General features: G+C 37.5%; 1 protein-coding gene across 1 annotated transcript in view; it reads left to right on the top strand.

Moving 5' to 3' along the window:
- NRG4 (neuregulin 4) overlaps nt 1-19,504 on the top strand; it is a 111,241-nt gene that overhangs the window by 80,816 nt on the left and 10,921 nt on the right. The window lies entirely within an intron of this gene.

Raw genomic sequence — 19,504 nt, 5'->3', positions numbered from 1 at the left:
AATATAGGGCTAATTGGAGTTGCTGAGGAGATAAGAGACAAGAGGGGATAGAAAAACTATTTGCCAAAAGGTGTGAAAGGCCTATGAACTGAAAACTAAAATATTGTTGATAGAAGTGAAAGCAAGAGCTAAATAAATGGTGTGATATACTGTGTCCATGATTTTGTAAAACTCAATATTGTTAAGGTGTCAGTTCTCAAATTGACCTAAAGATGCAATGTTATACCAATCAAAATCCTGGCAAGTGTGTGTTTGTAGAAATTGACAAACTAATTATAAAATTCCTATGGAAATGCAAAGGATCTAGAATTGCAACAGCAGTTTTGAAAAAAAAATGGGGATGCTTCATACTGTCTTACTACATCTTACTACAAAGCTACAGTAATCAAGACACTGTGCTATGGGCATGAAGATAAGACAAATGGATCTAGAAATAAACAACTAATTTCAACAAAGGAATCAAGGCCGTTCAGTATGGAAAGGATAGTCTTTCCAACAAATTATGCTGGGACAGTTGGATAGCCACATGTAAAAAGATGAATTTAGATCCTTACCATACACAAAAAATAACTCAAAATGGATGTAAATGTAAGAGCTAAAACTATAAAACTCTAAAAAGAAAGCTTAGAAGAAAATTCTTTTATTTTTTTAAAGATTTTATTTATTTATTTGAGAGAGAATGAGAGAGAGAGCACATGAGAGGGGGGAGGGTCAGAGGGAGAAGCAGACCCCCAGCCGAGCAGGGAGCCCGATGCGGGACTCGATCCAGGGACTCCAGGATCATGACCTGAGCCGAAGGTAGTCGCCTAACCAACTGAGCCACCCAGGCACCCTTAGAAGAAAATTCTTAAAAGAAAACTTAGAAAGTCCTTGTGACATTAGATTAAGCAAAATTTTAGCTTATGTATGAAAAACACAATTGATTAAAAAAAATTGGACTTCATTATTGGACCATAACTTGGACTTCATTTAGTGCTTCAAAATAGACCTTTATAAATATGAAAAGACAAGCCACTAACTAGGAGAAAGTATTTACAAATCATGTATCTAATAAATGACTTGTATCCAGAGTACATAAAGAATTCTTTCAACTCAATAAGAAAGAGACACTCCAATTAAGATTTGGGCAAAATATTTGAATTGACATTTTACCAAAGAAAATATACAAATGGCTAATAAGCACACATAAAGATACTTGACATTGTTAGTCATTAGGGAGATGGAAGTTATTATTAGCACTGCTATAATAAAAAAAAATGTTAACTAGTGGTGAGGATGTGGGAAAGCTGGAATACATAGCTGATGGGAATTAAAAATGGTGTAGCCACTTTGAAAAACTGTTTGGCTGTTTCTTAAAAGAGTTAATATGTAGGGGCCCCTGGGTGGCTCAGTTGGTTAAGCGTCTACCTTTGGCTCAGGTCATGATCTTGGGGTCCTGGGATCAAGCGCAACATCGGGCTCCCTGCTCAGTGGGGAGTCTGTTCTCTCTCTGCCCCTCCCCCTGCTTGTGCTCTCTCTCTCAAATAAATAAATAAAATCTTAAAAAAATTTTTTTTGAAAAAAAGTTAATATATAAATTTATCATATACCCATCAATCCCTTCCCAAGACAACTACCCAAAATAAATGAAAACATATGTCCACACAAAGACTTGAATATGAATTTCATAGAGGCATTTTTCATAATCAAAACTGGGAATAATCCAAATGTCCATCAATTAGATAAGTAGATAAATATGGTATATCCATAAAATGAATACTGTTCAGCTAAAAAAAGGAACAAAGTACTGATACATAGTATAACATGGATAAATCTTCATTATACTAAGTGATGCCAGCTGCAAAAGACCACAAATTGATATGCTTACATTTATATTAATATATATGCTACAACATGGACAAACCTTGACGATACTATGCAAGTGGTTACCCAGGGTAGTAGGTTGGAATGGGAAGTGACTGCAAATGGGCATGAGAGATCTTTTTAGGGTGATAATATTATTCTATAAGTGGATTGTGGTGATGTACAACTGTAAATTATTAAAATTTGTTGAATTGTATACTTTTTAAAAAAAAGATTTATTTTAGAGAGAGAGAGAGCATGAGCAGGGGAGGGGCAGAGGGAAAGAGAGAATCCTCAAGCAGATTCCCTGCTGAGTGTGGAGCCAGACTTGGGCGCTATCTCATGACCCAGAGATTATAACCTGAGACAAAACCAAGAGTCCAGCCACTTAACCAACTGAGCCACCCACGTTCCTCAAATTGTATACTTTAAAAAGGTGAATTTATGAGATGTAAATTATACCTCTGTAAAGCTGTTTTTAAAAAGCCAGTCAGCTTTTCAACAAATGGTGCTGGGAAAAGTGGATAGGGATGAATGAAGTAGGACTCTTACCTGGATAAAGATCTAAACATAAGATCTAAAAAACTATAAAACTCTGAGAAGCAATCATAGAGGGAAAGCTTCATGAAATTAGATTTGGCAATGATTTCTTAGAAATCACAGTAAAGTCACAGGCAACAAAATAAAAATTAGATAAATTGGACTTCATTTAAATTAAAAATTTTATGCATCAAAGGACATTATCAACAAAGTACAATTGCAACCCACATAATGGGAGAAAATATTTATAAATCATCTATCTGATAAGGGATTAATATCCATTACATATAGAACTCCTAAAACTCAACAAGTAAACAACATAATTAAAAAATGGACAAAGGACTTGAGTAGACATTTGTCCAAAGATAGATGGCCAAAAAGCACATGAAAAAATGCTCAATATCACTAATCATTGGGGAAATGCAAACCTAAACCATGAGATACTACTCCACACCTATTGGGATGGCTATTACCAAAAAAAAAAAAGGCAGAAAACAAGTGTTAGCAAGGATGTGAAGAAACTGGAACTTTTGTGTGTTGTTGGTGGGAATGTAAAATGGTGCAGCCACACTAGAAAACAGTAAATCAGTACCTCAAAAAACTGAACATAGAATTACCTTGTGATCCAGCAATTCTAATTCTGGGCATATACACTAACAACTGAAAGCAAGGACTTAAATCGATATTTGTACACCAGGGTTCATAGAAACATTATTCATAATAGCTAAAAGATGGAACTCACCCAAATGTCCATTCAATGATTGATAAACACAATGTGGTATACCCATACAGTGGAATGTTATTTAGTTTTAAAGAAGGAATGATACTCTGATACCTGCTACATCATGGATGATCCTTTAAGACATTATGGTAAGTGAAAAAAAAAAAAAAAAGACATTATGGTAAGTGAAATAGGCCAGACACAAAAGATAAGTACTGTATGATTCCACTTTTATGAGATCTCTAGAATAATCAAATTTATAGACAGAAAATAGAATGGTAGTTACTAGGGACCGAGAATAAAATAGGGAGTTAGTACTTAATGAGTACAGGTTCAGTAGAGGTTGATGAAAAAGTTCTAGAGATGGATGGTGGTAATGGTTGCACAACAGTGTGGATGTACTAAATGCCACTGAGCTGCACACTTTAAAACAATTCAAACAGTAAATACTTTCAGATATATATCACAATAAGAAGGCAGACTGAAAGAGATGCCATTATTAAGTAATGCTATGAGATGTTGAATTTTAATATGCTCAAAATTATCACTTGAGTTATCAAGAGCTTGAGATGTGCTTCTGTACTTTATAATTGAGTAAAATGTGTTTTAATGGTTTGGTAAGTGTGTTGTTCTTTGCTATTTTTGTAATGATGATGTCTGGAACCACATTCAATTGTGAAGTTTCATCAAGAAACTCACCTTCGGGGCACCTGGGTGGCTCAGATGGTTAAGCGTCTGCCTTCGGCTCAGGTCATGGTCCCGGGGTCCTGGGATCGAGCCCCACATCGGGCTCCCTGCTCGGTGGGAAGCCTGCTTCTCCCTCTCCCTCTCCTCCTGTGTGTGTTCCCTCTCTCACTGTGTATCTCTCTGTCAAATAAGTAAATAAAATCTTAAAAAAAAACAAAACTCACCTTGACCTTATTCAGTTTATCAGCTACCATCTGATACATTTGTTTATTAAGTAAACTCACAGCCTGCAGTCCTACCATACATTTAGATTGTAATTATGTATCATCTCTATTGCAGTAATGCTCCGGTTCTGAAAGTACAGTTCATCAAATGGAAAGAAAGCAGTGTAATATAATCATGATATCATAGTATCAATGCCTATACATGCCAGGCACTGTGGCTTCTATGTTGTTTCATACAAATCTTAACTCCTATTGTGAGGCAGGTGGTGGTATTCTCATTCTATGAAAGAGAAAATAGGCAGTGAGGAAAGGCAGGGACACTTATTTTTGTGAGACCTGAATGGGGGTGCTGATGCAACACTTCTGTGTTCTGATGAGCATTGTAGGCAGGGTGCTGGCTTGTTTTAGATGTACTAGGCTAGTTTACCTCAACCCTCACCTCCCAAACAGAAGGGGTGGGTTTATAAATGTGAATAATATTAGCTATATTGGTGGATGTGCATATAAAAAAAAAACTGAGATGGAGAAAATATTTTAGTTATTTTTTAAAAAGATTTATTTGAGAGAGAGAGAGAGCATGAGGTGGGGGGGTAGAGGGAGAGGGAGAAGCAGATGTCCCGCTGAGCAGGGAGCCCAATGTGGGGCTCCATCCCAGGACTCCGAGATCATGACCTGAGCCAAAGGCAGATGCTTTACTGACTGAGCCACCCAGGTGCCCTGAAATATCTTAGTTCTTATTTTCCATAAGTCATAGAGAACACTGAAGAAATATCAAACTGAACCAAATCTTTCCTTGTTTGTCACAAAGGCATAAAGTGAAATACCGTAAGGTAAAAGAGATTAAAAGGTTTAATCCTTCTTTCTTCTCTAAAAAATGACCTAAGTTGTCATACTATGAAATGTTCTGTTCTGCTGTAAGGTATGCATGTTTTCCATAACATATTTTATTGGTTCATGTACTACTGGTAAATTGGGAATGATATCAATCCTGTGTGGAAGTTGCACTGATTCAAACATCATTTTTACAGTAAGCTAATGTGTTAAAGCAAAGAGAGGCAAACTTTCTTATAACTAAAGAGATTAACTCTTAGCAATATATGAAGACTCTAAGAAAAAAGATGAAAGTCCTTTAAGTGCAAGGAATGGCTAGTTTAGTGGCCTCAAAAACCACCTAATTTTTCACTATGCCATGCTGTATGGGGAAGCTGCCAGTGCAGATAAGCTATGAAGACTTTTCACCTGGTGATTAGAAAAAGAGCATATATTAAGAAGGCTACCTCTAGATCATATTTTTAATATTAATGAAATGGTTTCTAATAAAAGTAATTGATTTCAAGAACCTATATCTGAAAAGAAGAAACAGAAGCCCACAGCTTTGTGCAAAAGATAGATCAACTAATTCTCAGCGCAGATAATCGTAGATATTTAGGATAATTGTTTTGGTTACCACTTATGTTACAAAGTTCCAAACCTATTTTCTTCATGAGGCTTTTAACTATCAGGGCATGATTTTCTTTCATCTTATTAGGGACAATATAAAGAATTCATTAGGCCAGAACAGTTTCTTCAGGCAGCTGTTTCCAACTGTAAAGTTACCCTGGGGGCACCTGGATGGCTCAGTCAGTTAAGCGTCTGCGTTCGGCTCAGGTCATGATCCCAGGGTCCTGGAATGGAGCCCTGCATCAGGCTCTCTGCTCAGCGGAAGGTCTGCTTCTCCCTCTCCCTCTGCCCCCTCCCCCTGCTCGTGCTCTGTCTCTCTCTCTCCCTGTCTCTCCCAAATGAATAAATTTAAAAAATCTTTAAAAAAAATCTCAGTCTATAAACATAATTCAAATACTTTGCTATATGTACTATACCCTAATTTAAAAAAATAATACAGAGGGGTGTCTGGGTGGCTCAGTCAGTTGAGTGACCAACTCTTGGTCTCAGCTTAGGTCATGATCTCAGGGTCCTGGAATCGAGCCCCACATTGGGCTCTCTGCTCATCTGGGAGCCTACTTCTCCCTCTGCCTGCCACTCCCCCTGCTCGTGCTCTCTCTCTCTCTGTCAAATAAATAAATAAAATCTTAAAAAAAGAGTTACCCTGAAATATAAAGAAAGTAATAGTGACTTTCAGGAAGTATGAAAATAAAGTGTAGAGTAATCTGGAACCATGGGTGTTCTGAACACCTAAAATCTGGAGCTAGCAAATAGTTGAGGTAGAGGAGCAAACACAGGTCAAATGTACCAGCCCATCTGTTAACTATTTTCAAGCCAATTTCTGCACATCCTTGCAATTATTGTTTTTGTTGTTATTAATAGCCATCCTAATGGGGGTGAAATGGTATCTCATGGTGTTTTTTTTTTAATGTTTAAGTCTATTTTATTTTATTTTTTAGGTTTTTATTTAAATTCAGTTAGTTAACATACAGTGTAATACTAGTTTCAGATGTACTAAATCTCATGCATCCACATTTCCATACAACACCTGGTGCTCATCACAACATGTGCACTCCTTAATTCCCATCTCATGGATTTAATTTACATTTCCCTAATGATTAATGATGTTGAGCATCTTTTCATGTGCTTGTTCGCCATCTGTATATCTTCTTTGAATACCTTTCTATTCAAGTCTTGCACATTTTTGAATTGGGTTGTCTTTTGTGGTTGCATTTTAGTTTTTTATTATATTTTGGATATTAATTTCTCATCCGATAAGTGATATACAGCTATTCTCTCACTTTTTCACTTTGGTGTGAGTGTCCTTTGTACATAAAAGTTTTAAATTGTGATGAAATCTAACTTGTCCATCCTTTTGATACTTGTGACATTGGCATCATATCCAAGAAATCATCGCCAAACACATTGACCTGAAGCTTTTCCTGTTTTCTTCTAATAGATTTGTAGGTTAGGTCTTGCATTTAGGTCTTTGATCCATTTTTTTATTCAAGTATAATTAACATACAGTGTTAGTTTCAGGTGTATAGTATAATAATTCAAATATTCTACATGCTTCTCAGTGCTCATCAAGATAAGTGTACTCTTTATCCCCTTTATCTGTCTCACCCATTTCCTCACCCTCCTCTCTTCTGGCAACCACCAGTTCTCTGTATTTAAGAGTCACTTTTCTGTTTGTCTCATTTTTTAAATTCCACATATGAGTGAAACCATATGGTATCTTCTCTGACTTATTTCCTTTAGCATTATACCCTCTAACTCCATCCATGTTGCAAATGGCAAGATTTTATTTGTTTTTATGGCTCAGTAACCTTCCATGATATATATTACACACATACATACAAAAAATGTATGTATATCTTCTTTATTCATTCATCTATCCATGGACACGTGGGTTACGTCCCTATCTTGGCTATTATAAATAATGCTGGAGTAAACATAGGGGTACATACATCTTTTCAAACTAGCATTTTCATTTTCTTGGGTAAATACCTAGTAGTAGAATTACTGGGTAATATGGTAAGTCTATTTTTAATTTTTTGAGAAACCTTTATACTGTTTTCCACATTAACTGCACCAATTTGCATTCTCACCAACAATGCACAAGAGTTCTTTTTCTCCACATCCTCACCAACACTTGTTATTTCATGTTTTTGATTTTAGTGATTCCTGACTGGTGTGAGGTGATATCTCCTTGGTTTTTTTGTTTTGTTTTGTATTAATATATGGACATTTATTTGCAAAAAAAAAAATAGGTACAGCCAAGTGTTAACAATGGCAATCTCAAGAAGGTTGGATTACAGGGACTTCCACAGTCTACACTCTCTAATATTTACTGCTGCTTGTTATACTTCTCTTTCTCCACCATCAGTCTCCTTGTGGTTTTGATTTGCATTTCTCAGATGATGAGTGTTATTGAGCATCTTTTCATGTGTCTCTTGGCCACCTGTATGTCTTTTTTGGGAAAAAATGTCTATTCAGTTCCTCTCCCCATTTTTTAATTGGATTGTTTTCTTGGCATTGAGTTGTATAAGCTCTTTATGTATTTTGGATATCAACCCCCTATGAGATATATCATTTCTAAAAATCACCTCCCATTCAGTAGGTTGCCTTTTCATTTTGTTGATGGTTTCTTTTGCTGTGCAAAAGCTTTTTAGTTTGATGTAGTCCCAATTGTTTCCTTTTGGTTTTGTTTCCCTTGCCTAAGGAGATTTATATAGAAAAATATTTGTACACCTGATGTCCAAGAAATTACTGCCTATGACTTCTTCTTAGGGGTTTTACAGTTTCAGATCTTTACATTTAAGTCTTCAGTTCACTTTGAGATTGTTTTTATGTATGGTGTACAAAAGTGATCCAGTTTCACTTTTTTGCATATAGCTGTCCAGTTTTCCCAGTTCCATATGTTGTAGAAACTGTCTTTTCTCTGTTCAATATTCTTGCCTTCTTTGTTGTAGATTGACACTATAAGTGTGGGTTTATTTCTGGGTTCTCTATTCAGTTCCATTGATCATGAGTTTATTTTTATACCAGATACTGTTTTGATTACGACTGCTTTGTAGTGTGTCTTAAAATCTGGAATTGTGATACCTCCAGTTTTGTGCCTTTCTTTTGAAGATTGCTTTGGCTATTCAGGGTCTTTTGTGGTTTCATGCAAATTTTGGAATTTTCTAGTTCTGTGAAAAATACTGTTCATACTTTGATAGGGATTGCATTAAATCTATAGATTGCTTTGGGTAGCATGGACATTTTAGTAATATTTGTTCTTCCAATCCATGAACACAGAATATCATCAGTGTTTTATACTTTGCAGAAGTACAGGTCTTTCATCACCTTGATGATGTTTATTCCTAGGTATTTTATTATTTGTGGTGCAAGTGTAAATGAGATTCTTTTCTTAATTTCTCTTTCTGCTACTTCATTATTAGTGTATAGAAACAAAACAGATTATATTAATTTTTCTTATGAGTTTACTGAATTTATTTATCATGTCTAGTAGTTTTTTAGTGGAGTCTTTAAGGTTTTCTATATATAGGATCATGCCTTCTGTAAATAGTGACAGTTTTACTTCTTCCTTACCAGTTTGGATGCCTTTGACTTGCTTTTTTTTTTTTTTTTTTTGTCTGATTGCTGTGGCTAGGACATCCAATATTGTGTTGAATAAAAGTGTTGAGAGTAGATGTCCTTGTGTTGTTCCTGATATTTGAGGAAAACCTCTCAATTTTTCAACATCAAGTATGATGTTAGTTGTGGGTTTTTCATAGATGTCCTTTATTATGTTGAGGTATGTTCCCTCTAAACCTACTTTGTTGGGGGTTTTTATCATGAGTGGATGGTATACTTTGTCAAATGCTTTTCCTGCATCTATTGGCATGATCATATGGTTTTTATCCTCTTTTATTGATGTGACATATGTTGATTCGGGAATCACCCTTGCATCCCAGGAATAAATCTCACTCAATCATGGTGAATGATTTTTTAAATATATTGTTGAATTCTGTTTGCTAATGTTTTTTTAAGGATTTTTGCATCAATATTCATCAGAGATAATGGCCTGTAGTTTTCTTTCTTTGTAGTATCATATCTGGTTTTGGTTTCAGGATAATGCTTACCTCATAGAATAAATTGGAAGGTTCTTTTCCCTCTCTATTTTTTTGGAATAGTTTGAGAATAGGTATTAGCTCTTCTTTAAAACATTGAACACTGGAGGAGGAGCAAGGTGGTAGAGGAGTAGGAGACCTAAATTTCATCTGGTCCCAGGAATTCAGCTAGATAGTTAGCAAAACATTCTGAACACCTACAAACTCAACAGGAGATCAAAGAAAAGAATAGAAGCAATTCTGTGAACAGAAAAGTGACCACTTTCTGGAAGGTAGGACATGCGGAGAAGTGAATCTGAGGTGATATTTGGGAAGATATACCATGGGAGGAGGGAGCCTCCATCAGCTGGCTACCAGCAAGTGATATAGTAGCAGAGCACAAAATCAGAACTTTTAGAAGTCTGCTCCACCAAGGGACGTCACTCCAGTGGCTAAGTGGGGGGTGGAACCCTCACTGGGACAGTGTGGTCTCAGGACTCTTGGAGTCACAGAAAGACTGGGGGTGCCTGAGTGTGGCAGAGCCCCCAGGTGTTGGACGGGGAAGCCACTGCAAAAACAGAGCCAAGAGTGGGCTCTCAGCTTGGGATTGCCATAAACCATGATCTGCGGCACAATCAGGCCACTACTCTTTGAGCAGGAGCCCAACAAGTGGCAGATCTGGAGAGACTCCTCTTCCTCCCCCAGAAGAAGCTGCATGGGAGCGTACCGCAGGATTCTGCTGGGTTTGGAAACTCCAAACAGGGTTGTGTGCCAGAGATAGAAATGCTTGATGACAGGCCAGGTGAGCATGGCGTGTGTCCAGAGACCAGAGAGACAGGAGTGATTGACTGCTTTTCTCTGAGGGCTCACTGAGGATTCAGAGCCCGAGCTCTCGGCTCCTCCAGGGCCAGAGATTGGGAGGCCGCCATTTTCATTCTTGTCCTCCAAAGCTATATGGAAAGCTTTCAGGGAACAAAAGCTACCGAGAGTAAACCTGAGCAGATTACTTAGCCTGGCCCCCTGGCAAGGGCGGTGCAATTCCGCACAGGGCAAAGACATTTGAGAGTCACTGCAACAGGCCCCTCCCCCAGATTTTCAGCAAGAACATCCAGCCAAGACCAAGTTTACTGATCAATGAGAGCTACAAAACTCCAGCAGTACGGGAATACAGCATATAGAATTCATGGCTTTTTTCCCCCATGATTCTTTAGTTTTCAAAGTTAATTTTTTAAAATTTTCTTTATTTTTAATTTTTCTATTTTTTAAAATTTTTCTCCTTTTCTTTTTCAACCAACATCTTATCTTACCAATTCCTTTTTAAAAATCTTTTTAATTTTCATTTTTACAGTCATATTTGATCCCTTCATTGTATTTAACCTTATTTTTGTATATATATAAGTTTCTCTTTCTTTAAAATTTTGGGATACAGTTTCTTCTAATAGACCAAAATATACCCCACATCTAGTGTATTCCTTTGTTCTAGTCTCCCGCCTGATCACATTCTCTTCTTTTTTTTTTAAATATTTTTCTTTCTTTTTTTAACTTCTTATCAATTCCTTTTTTATAACTTTTATTTTTTAAAGATTTTTACTTATTTGAGAGAGAGAGACAGAGACAAGTGACAGAGAGCACAAGCAGGGAGGAGAAAGAAACAGTCTCCCGCTGAGTAGGGAGCCCAACACGGGGCTCGAACCTAGGACCCCAGGATCATGACCTGAGCTGAAGACAGACACTTAACTGACTGAGCCACCCAGGCACCTCTTATCAATTCCTTTTTAAAAATCTTTTTAAATTGTCATCTTTACACTCATATTCCATCCCTTCATCGTATTTACCCTTATTCGTGTGTGTGTGTGTGTGTGTGTGTGTGTGTGTGTGTATATGTTCTTTCTCTCAAAGTTTGGGATGCAGTTCTTCTAAAAGACCAACATACACCCAAAATCTGTGGCTCTGTTCTATTCACCAGCCTGATCATATTCTTTTCTTTTTTTCTTTTCTTTTCCCCTTGGTTTCAGGTCTCTTCTAATTTGTTTAGTGTATATTTTTCTGGGGTCTTTGTTACCCTTTTAGCATTTTGTTCTCTCATTCATCTATTCTTTGGACAAAATGATAAAACGGAAAAAATGACCTCAAAAAATAGAACAAGAGGTAGTACCGACTGCCAGGGACCTAATCAATACAGACATTAGTAAGATGTGGGAACTAGAGTTCAGAATGACGATTATAAAGATACTAGCTGTGCTCAAAAAAAGCATAGAAGATACTAGGGAATCCCTTTCTGGAGAAATAAAAGAACTAAAAGCTAACCAAGTCGAAATCAAAAAGGCTATTATTAATGAGGTGCAATATGCAATAAAAAATGGGGGCTCTAACTGCTAGGGTAATGAGATGGAAGAGAGAACTAGTGATATAGAAGACCAAATGATGAAGAATAAAGAAGCTGGGGGGAAAAAAAGAAGGTAAACAACTAATGGATCATGAGGGGAGAATTTGAGAGATAAGTGATACCATGAGACAAAACAATATTAGAATAATTGGGATCCTAGAAGAAGAAGAAAGTAAGAGAGGGGCAGAAGGTATATTGGAGCAAATTATAGTGGAGAACTTCCCTTATTTGGGGAAGGAAACAGGCATCAAAATGAGGAGGCACAGAGAACCCATCTCAATATCAATTAAAACAGGTCAACACCCTGAGAAATAATAGGAAACTTACAAGTCTCAGAGACAAAGAGAAAATCCTGAAAGCAGCTCGGGACAAGAGTTCTGTAACCTACAACAGTAGAAATATTAGACTGGCAGCAGATCTATCCACAGAGACCTGGCAGGCCAGAAAGGACTAGCATGATATATTCAGAGCACTAAATGAGCAAAATATGTAGCCAAGAATACTTTATCCATCTTGGCGGTCATTGAAAATAGAAGGAGAGATAAAAAGCTTCCAGGACAAACAAAGACTAAAAGAATTTGCAAACACCAAACCAGCCTTACAAGAAATATTCAAAGGGGTCCTCTAAGCAAAGAGAGATCCTTAAAGTGACACAGACCAGAAAGGAACAGAGACAATATTCAATAACAGTCACCTTACAGGCAATATAATGGCACTAAGTTTGTATCTTTCAGTAGTTACCCTGAATGTAAATGGGCTAAATGCCCCAATCAAAAGACACAGGCTATCAGATTGGATAAAAAAAACAAGACCCATTGCTATGCTTTCTACAAGAGATGCATTTTAGACCCCAATACACCTCCAGATGGAAAGTTGGAGGGTGGAAAACCATTTACCATGCTAATGGAGATCAAAAGAAAGCTGGGGTGGCAATCCTTATATCAAACAAATTAGATTTTAAATCAAAGACTATAATAAGAGTTGAAGAAGGACACTATATCATACTTAAAGGGTCAATCCAACAAGAAGATCTAACAATTGTAAATATCTATGCCCCTAACATGGGAACAGGCAATTATATAAGTCAATTAATAAAATCAATGAAACACATCAACAATAATACAATAATAGTAGGGGACTTTAACACCCCCCTCACTGAAATGGACAGATCATCTAAGCAAAAGATCAACAAGGAAATAAAGGCTTTAATTGACATACTGGACCAGATGGACTTCACAGATATATTCAGAACATTCCATCCCAAAGCAACAGAATACACATTCTTCTCTAGTGCCCGTGGAACATTCTCCAGAATAGATCACATCCTAAGTCACAAATCAGGTCTCAACCAGTACCTAAAGATTTGGATCATTCCCTGCATATTTTTGGACCACAATGCTTTGAAACTAGAACTCAATCACAAGAGGAAAGTCAGAAAGAACTCAAATACATGGAGGCTAAAGAGCATCCTACTAAAATATGAATGAGTCAACCAGGAAATTAAAGAGGAATTAAAAATTCATGGAAAGAAATGAAAATGAAAATACAACTGTTCAAAATCTTTGAGATATAGCAAGGTGGTCCTAAGAGGAAAATACATATCAATACAAGCCTTTCTCAAGAAATAAGAAAGGTCTCAAATACACAATCTAACCCTACACCTAAAGGAGCTGGAGAAAGAACAAGAAGTAAAGCCTAAACCCAGCAGGAGAAGAGAAATCATAAAGATCAGAACAGAAATCAATGAAACAGAAACCAAAAGAATAGTAGAACAGATCAACGAAACTAGGAGCTGGTTCTCTAAAAGAATTAATAATGTTGATAAACCCCTGGCCAGACTTATCAAAAAGAAAAGAGAAGGGCCTCAAATAAATAAAATCATGAATGAAAGAGGAGAGATCACAACCAACACCAAAGAAATACAAACAATTATAAGAACATATTATGAGCAATTATGTGCCAGCAATTTAAACAATCTGGAAGAAATGGATGCATTCCTAGACACTTTTAAACTACCAAAACTGAACCAGGAAGAAATAGAAAACCTGAACAGACCCATAACCAGGAAGGAAATTGAAGCAGTTATCAAAACTCTCCCAACAAACAAGAGCCCAGGGCCAAGTGTCTTCCCAGGGGAATTCTACCAAACATTTAAAAAATTAATACCTATTTTTCTGAAACTGTTCTAAAAAATAGAAATGGAAGGAAAACTTCCAAACTCATTTTATGAGGCCAGCATTGCCTTGATTCCAAACCAGACAAAGACCCCACCAAAAAGGAGAATTACAGACCAATATCCCTGGTGAACATGGATGCAAAAATTCTCACCAAAATACTAGCCAATAGGATCGAACAGTACATTAAAAGGATTGTTCACCACGACCAAGTGGGATTTATTTCTGGGCTACAAGGTTGGTTCAACATCTGAAAATCAATCCATGTGATACAATACATTAATAAAAGAAAGGACAAAAACCATATGATCCTCTCAATAGATGCTGAAAAAGCATTTGACAAAGTACAGTGTCCTTTCCTGATTAAAACTCTTCACAGTGTAGGGATAGTGGGTACATACCTCAAAATCATAAAAGCCACCTATGAAAAACCCACAGCAAATATCATACTCAATGGGAGAAAACTGAGAGCTTTTCCCCTAAGGTCAGGAACACGGCAGGAATGTCCACTCTCACCACTGCTGTTCAACATAGTCCTAGAAGTCCTAGCCTCAGCAATCATACAACGAAAAGAAATACAAGACATCCGAATCAGCAAAGAAGAAGTCAAACTCTCACTCTTTGCAGATGATCTGATACTTTATGTGGAAAACCCAAAAGACTCCACCCCCAAACTGCTAGAACTCATACAGGAATTCAGCAAAGTGGCAGGATATAATATCAATGCACAGAAATCAGTGGCATTCCTATACACCACCAACAAGACAGAATAAAGAGAAATTAAGGAGTCGATCCCATTTACCATTGCACCCAAAACTGTAAGATACCTAGGAATAAATTTAACTAAGGAGGCAAAGAATCTGTACTCAGAAAACTATAGAATACTCATGAAAGAAATTGAGGAAGACACAAAGAAATGGGAAAATGTTCCATGCTCATGGATTGGAAGAACAAATATTGTGAAAATGTCTATGCTACCTAGAGCAATCTACACATTCAATGCAATTCCTATCAAAATACCATCCACTTTTTTCAAAGAAATGGAACAAATAATCCTAAAATTTGTCTGGAACCAGAAAAGACCCCGAATAGCCAGAGGAATGTTGAAAAAGAAAAGCAAAGCCGGTGGCATCACAATTCCGGACTTCAAGCTCTCTTACAAAACTGTAATCTTCAAGACAGTATGGTCCTGGCACAAAAACAGACCCATAGATCAATGGAACAGAATCGGGAGCCCAGAAATGGACCCTCCACTCTATGGTTAACTAATCTTTGACAAAGCAAGGAAGAATATCCAGTGGAAAAAAGACAGTCTCTTCAACAAATGGTGTTGGGAAAACTGGACAGCCACATGCAGAAGAATGAAACTGGACCATTTCCATACACCACATACAAAAATAGACTGAAAATGGATGAAAGACCTAAATGTGAGATAGGAGTCCATCAAAATCCTAGAGGTGAACACAGGCAGCAACCTCTTTGACCTCAGCCGCAGCAACTTCTTCTTAGAAACATCACCAAAGGCAAGGGAAACAAGGGTAAAAATGAACTATTGGAACTTCATCAAGATAAAAAGCTTTTGCTCAGTAAAGGAAACAGTCCACAAAACCAAAGACAACCAACAGAATGGGAGAAGATATTTGCAAATGACATATCAGATAAAGGGCTAGTATACAAAATCTATAAAGAACTTATCAAACTCAACACCCAAAGAACACAGAATCCAATCAAGCAATGGGCAGAAGACATGAACAGACATTTCTGCAAAGAAGACATCCAAATGGCCAGTGGACACATGAAAAAGTGCTCAATATTACTCGGCATCAGGGAAATAGAAATAAAAACCTCAATGAGATACCACCTCATAGCAGTCATAATAGCTAAAATTAACAAGTCAGGAAATGACAGATGTTGGCGAGGATGTGGAGAAAGGGGAACCCTCCTACACTGTTGGTGGGAATGCAAGCTGGGACAGCCACTCTGGGAAACAGAATGGAAGTTCCTCAAAAAGTTGAAAATAGAGCTACCCTACCACCCAGCAATTGCACTACCACAAAGATACAAGTGTAGTGATCTGAAGGGGCACATGCACCCCAATGTGTATAGCCGCAATGTCCACAATAGCCAAACTGTAGAAAAAGCCTAGATGTCCATCAACAGATGAATGGATAAAGAAGATGTCATATATATATATACAATGGAATATTATGCAGCCACTAAAAAATGAAATTGTGCCATTTGCAATGGTGTGGATGGAATTAGAGGGTATTATGCTAAGTGAAATAAGTCAATCAGAGAAATACAAGTATCATGTGATCTCACTGATATGAGGAATTTAGAAATAAGACAGAGGATCATAGGGGATGGGAGGGAAAAATGAAACAAGATGAAACCAGAGGGGAGACAAATCATAAGAGACTCTTAATCTCAGGAAACAAACTGAGGATTGCTGGAGTGGAGGGGGGTGAGAGGGATGGGGTGGTTGGGTGATGGACATTGGGGAGGGTATGCGCTGTGGTAAGTGCTGTATTATGTAAGACTGATGAAACACAGACTTGTACCCCAGAAACAAATAATACATGTTAATAAAAAAAATAAAAACGTTGAACACTACATCAAAAACCAATGATATGTCAGCTAATTTAACATTAAAAAAAAAAACTGGTAGAATTCATTACCAGTTTTTCATTACTGATTCAATTTTCTTACTGGTAATTGGTCTGTTCAAAATTTCTATTTCTTCCTGCTTCAATTTGGGGAGATTATATGTTTCTTGAAATTTATCCATTTTTTGTAGGTTGTCCAATTTGTTAGCATATAATTTTTCATAATATTCTCTTACAATCTTATATATTTCTGTGGTATCAGATGTTATTTCTCCTATTATTTTTTAGTTTCTTTTTTATTTATTTCTGTTGTAATCTTTATTATTTTCTTCCTTCTACTGGTTTTGGGCTTTGTTTGTTCTTTTTCTAGCTCCTTTATGTGCAAGGTTAGGTTGTTTGAGATTTTTCTTGCTTCTTGAAGTAGGTCTGTATTGGTATAAATGTCCCTCTTAGAAGAGCTTTTGCTGCATCCCAAAGATTTTAGACCATTGTGTTTGCATTTTATTTGTCTCCACTTATTTTTTAATTTTCTCTTTGATTTTTTTGGTTGATGCAGTCATTGTTTAGTACCATGTTATTTAACCTGTATGTGTATGTTTTCTTTCCATATTTTTCCTTGTGGTTGATTTCTAGTTTCACAGCATTGCTGTCAGAAAAGATGCATGGCATTCAATCTTTTAGAATTTCTTGAGACTTCTTTTGTGGCCTATTATGTGGTCTCTTCTGGAGAATGTTCCAAGTACACTTGAAAAGAATGTGCATTCTGCTGCTTTAGGATGGAATGTTTTGAATATTTCTGTTATATCTATCTGGTCCAGTGTGTCATTCAAAGCTACGTTTTCCTTATTGATTTTTTGTTTGATCTGTCCATTAACGTAACTTGGGTGTTAAAATATTATTATTATTGTACTATTGTATTACCATTTATTAGTTCCTCTATTTTTGTTATTAAGTGCTCCAGTGTTGGGTGCATAAATATTTATGATTTTTATATCTTCTTCTTGGGCTTTTCCATTTTATGATTATATAGTGTCCTTTTTTGTCTCTTGTTACAGTCTTTGTTTAAAGTCTATTTTGTATTTTGTATTGCTCTCCTGGCTTTCTTTACACATCTGTTTTCGTGATAATACTTCTCTGTCGCATAACCTTATTATTTATTTATTTTTGAAAGATTTTATTTATTTATTTGTCAGAGAGAGCAAGAGAGAACAAGATCACAAGCAGGGCAAGTGGAAGGCAGAGGGAGAAGTGGACTCCCCGCTGAGCAAGGAGCCCGAATCCAGACTCAATTCCAGGACCCTGGGATCATGACCTGAGCTCAAGGCAGATGGTTAACTGACTGAGCCACCCAGGTGTCCCATATCCTATCACTTTAAATCTGCATGTGTCTTTCAGTCCGAAATGAGTCTTTTGTAGGCAGCATATAGATGGTGTTACTGAGTATCCTAAGTCTATTCTCACTTTGCATATTTTTTTCCCTCTCACATGCTCAGCTTGATTACTTTCCATTCCTCTGTCCTCCAGGTCTCGGATTCATTTTTCTGCTTCCCATAGCCTATTATTTATTCCTTTTAGTGTATTTTAATTTCATTTATTGTGTTTTTCATCACTGATTGGTTCTTTTTTTATCTCCTTGTTAAGGGTGTCACTGATTTCCTCCACTCTTCTCAAGTCCAGTATCTTTATGATGATTACTTTGAATTCCTTTTTTTAAAAGATTTTTATTTGTTTGTTTGAGAGAGGGAGAGAGAGAGCAAGAGCACAAGCAGGGGGAGCAGCAGAGGGAGAGGGAGAAGCAGGCTCCCTGCTGAGCAGGGAACCTGATGTGGGGCTTGATCCCAGGACCCCAGAATCATGACCTGAGCCGGAGGCAGACACTTAACGGATTGAGCCACTCAGGGGCCCCTACTTTGAATTCTTTTTCAGATATATTTCTTATCTTCGTTTCATTTCCCTTTTGCTGTGATTTTTGTCCTGTTCTTTCATTTGGGACATACTGCTTTTTGTCCTCATTTTTTATAACGTTCTGTGTTTCTCTGTGTTAGGAAAGTCAGCTACAGTTCCTGATCTTGAAAGTAGTGGCCTTATGAAGGAGAGGTTCTGTGGTACCCTGTAGTGCATTGTCCTGTTCCCCAGAACAAGCATTTCAGGGGTGTCTAGTGTGTGGGTTGTATGAACTCTAATGTGGCTGAACTGCATTTGCTTTCAGTCCAGTCAGCTGCAATGGCCCACTTTGCCTGTTGTGGGCAGGTTTTGATCCCTGTGCTGTTAAGTGTGGGGCCACTGTTGGTTCGTACTTGGGTGGTGTCAGTTGTCAGACCATATGCCTGGCCTCAGCCTGTCTGCTGGGGCTGTAGTTGCACCAAACTGGATGGTTCTCTCTTTAGGCTGCCCCTGCCCCCCCGAGAGGTTTTTTTTTTTTTTTTATGGTGGGGGTGGGGTAAGACCAGAGCCTCTCCCCAGTCTGTCTGCTGGGGCTGCAGTGTGCCTGGTATCTGTGATCTTTCCTTCTCCAGGGCAGGTGTCACTGTGGAGTGGCACTGGTCCCTGCTGGGGCAGCTTGCTGGATTTTGCTGTGGGAGGGATGCCTGCCCAGTGGGGTGGGTTGGATGGGGTGGATCTACAGAACATAAGACCAGGGCACATCATGTTATTAAGGTAGCTGGACAGTGTTCTTACTGGTCTCTGCAAGTGTCCAGCAATCTAGGCTGAGGTTGGTGGGGAGAAATCCTGCCTCCCAGCTGCTTTTTTCTTGCAGAAGTCTCCTAAAGATCTGTGCCCCTCCAGCACATATTCTGAGATTAGTAA

Source organism: Mirounga angustirostris, unplaced genomic scaffold, assembly GCF_029215605.1.
Source record: "Mirounga angustirostris isolate CCGP_5_RB_7025 unplaced genomic scaffold, mMirAng1.0.hap1 SCAF_9, whole genome shotgun sequence".
In the NCBI taxonomy this organism is placed as follows: Eukaryota; Metazoa; Chordata; class Mammalia; order Carnivora; family Phocidae; genus Mirounga; species Mirounga angustirostris.
The sequence above is the reverse complement of the archived record's forward strand: the minus strand, read 5'-3'. Positions and strand labels throughout refer to the sequence as shown.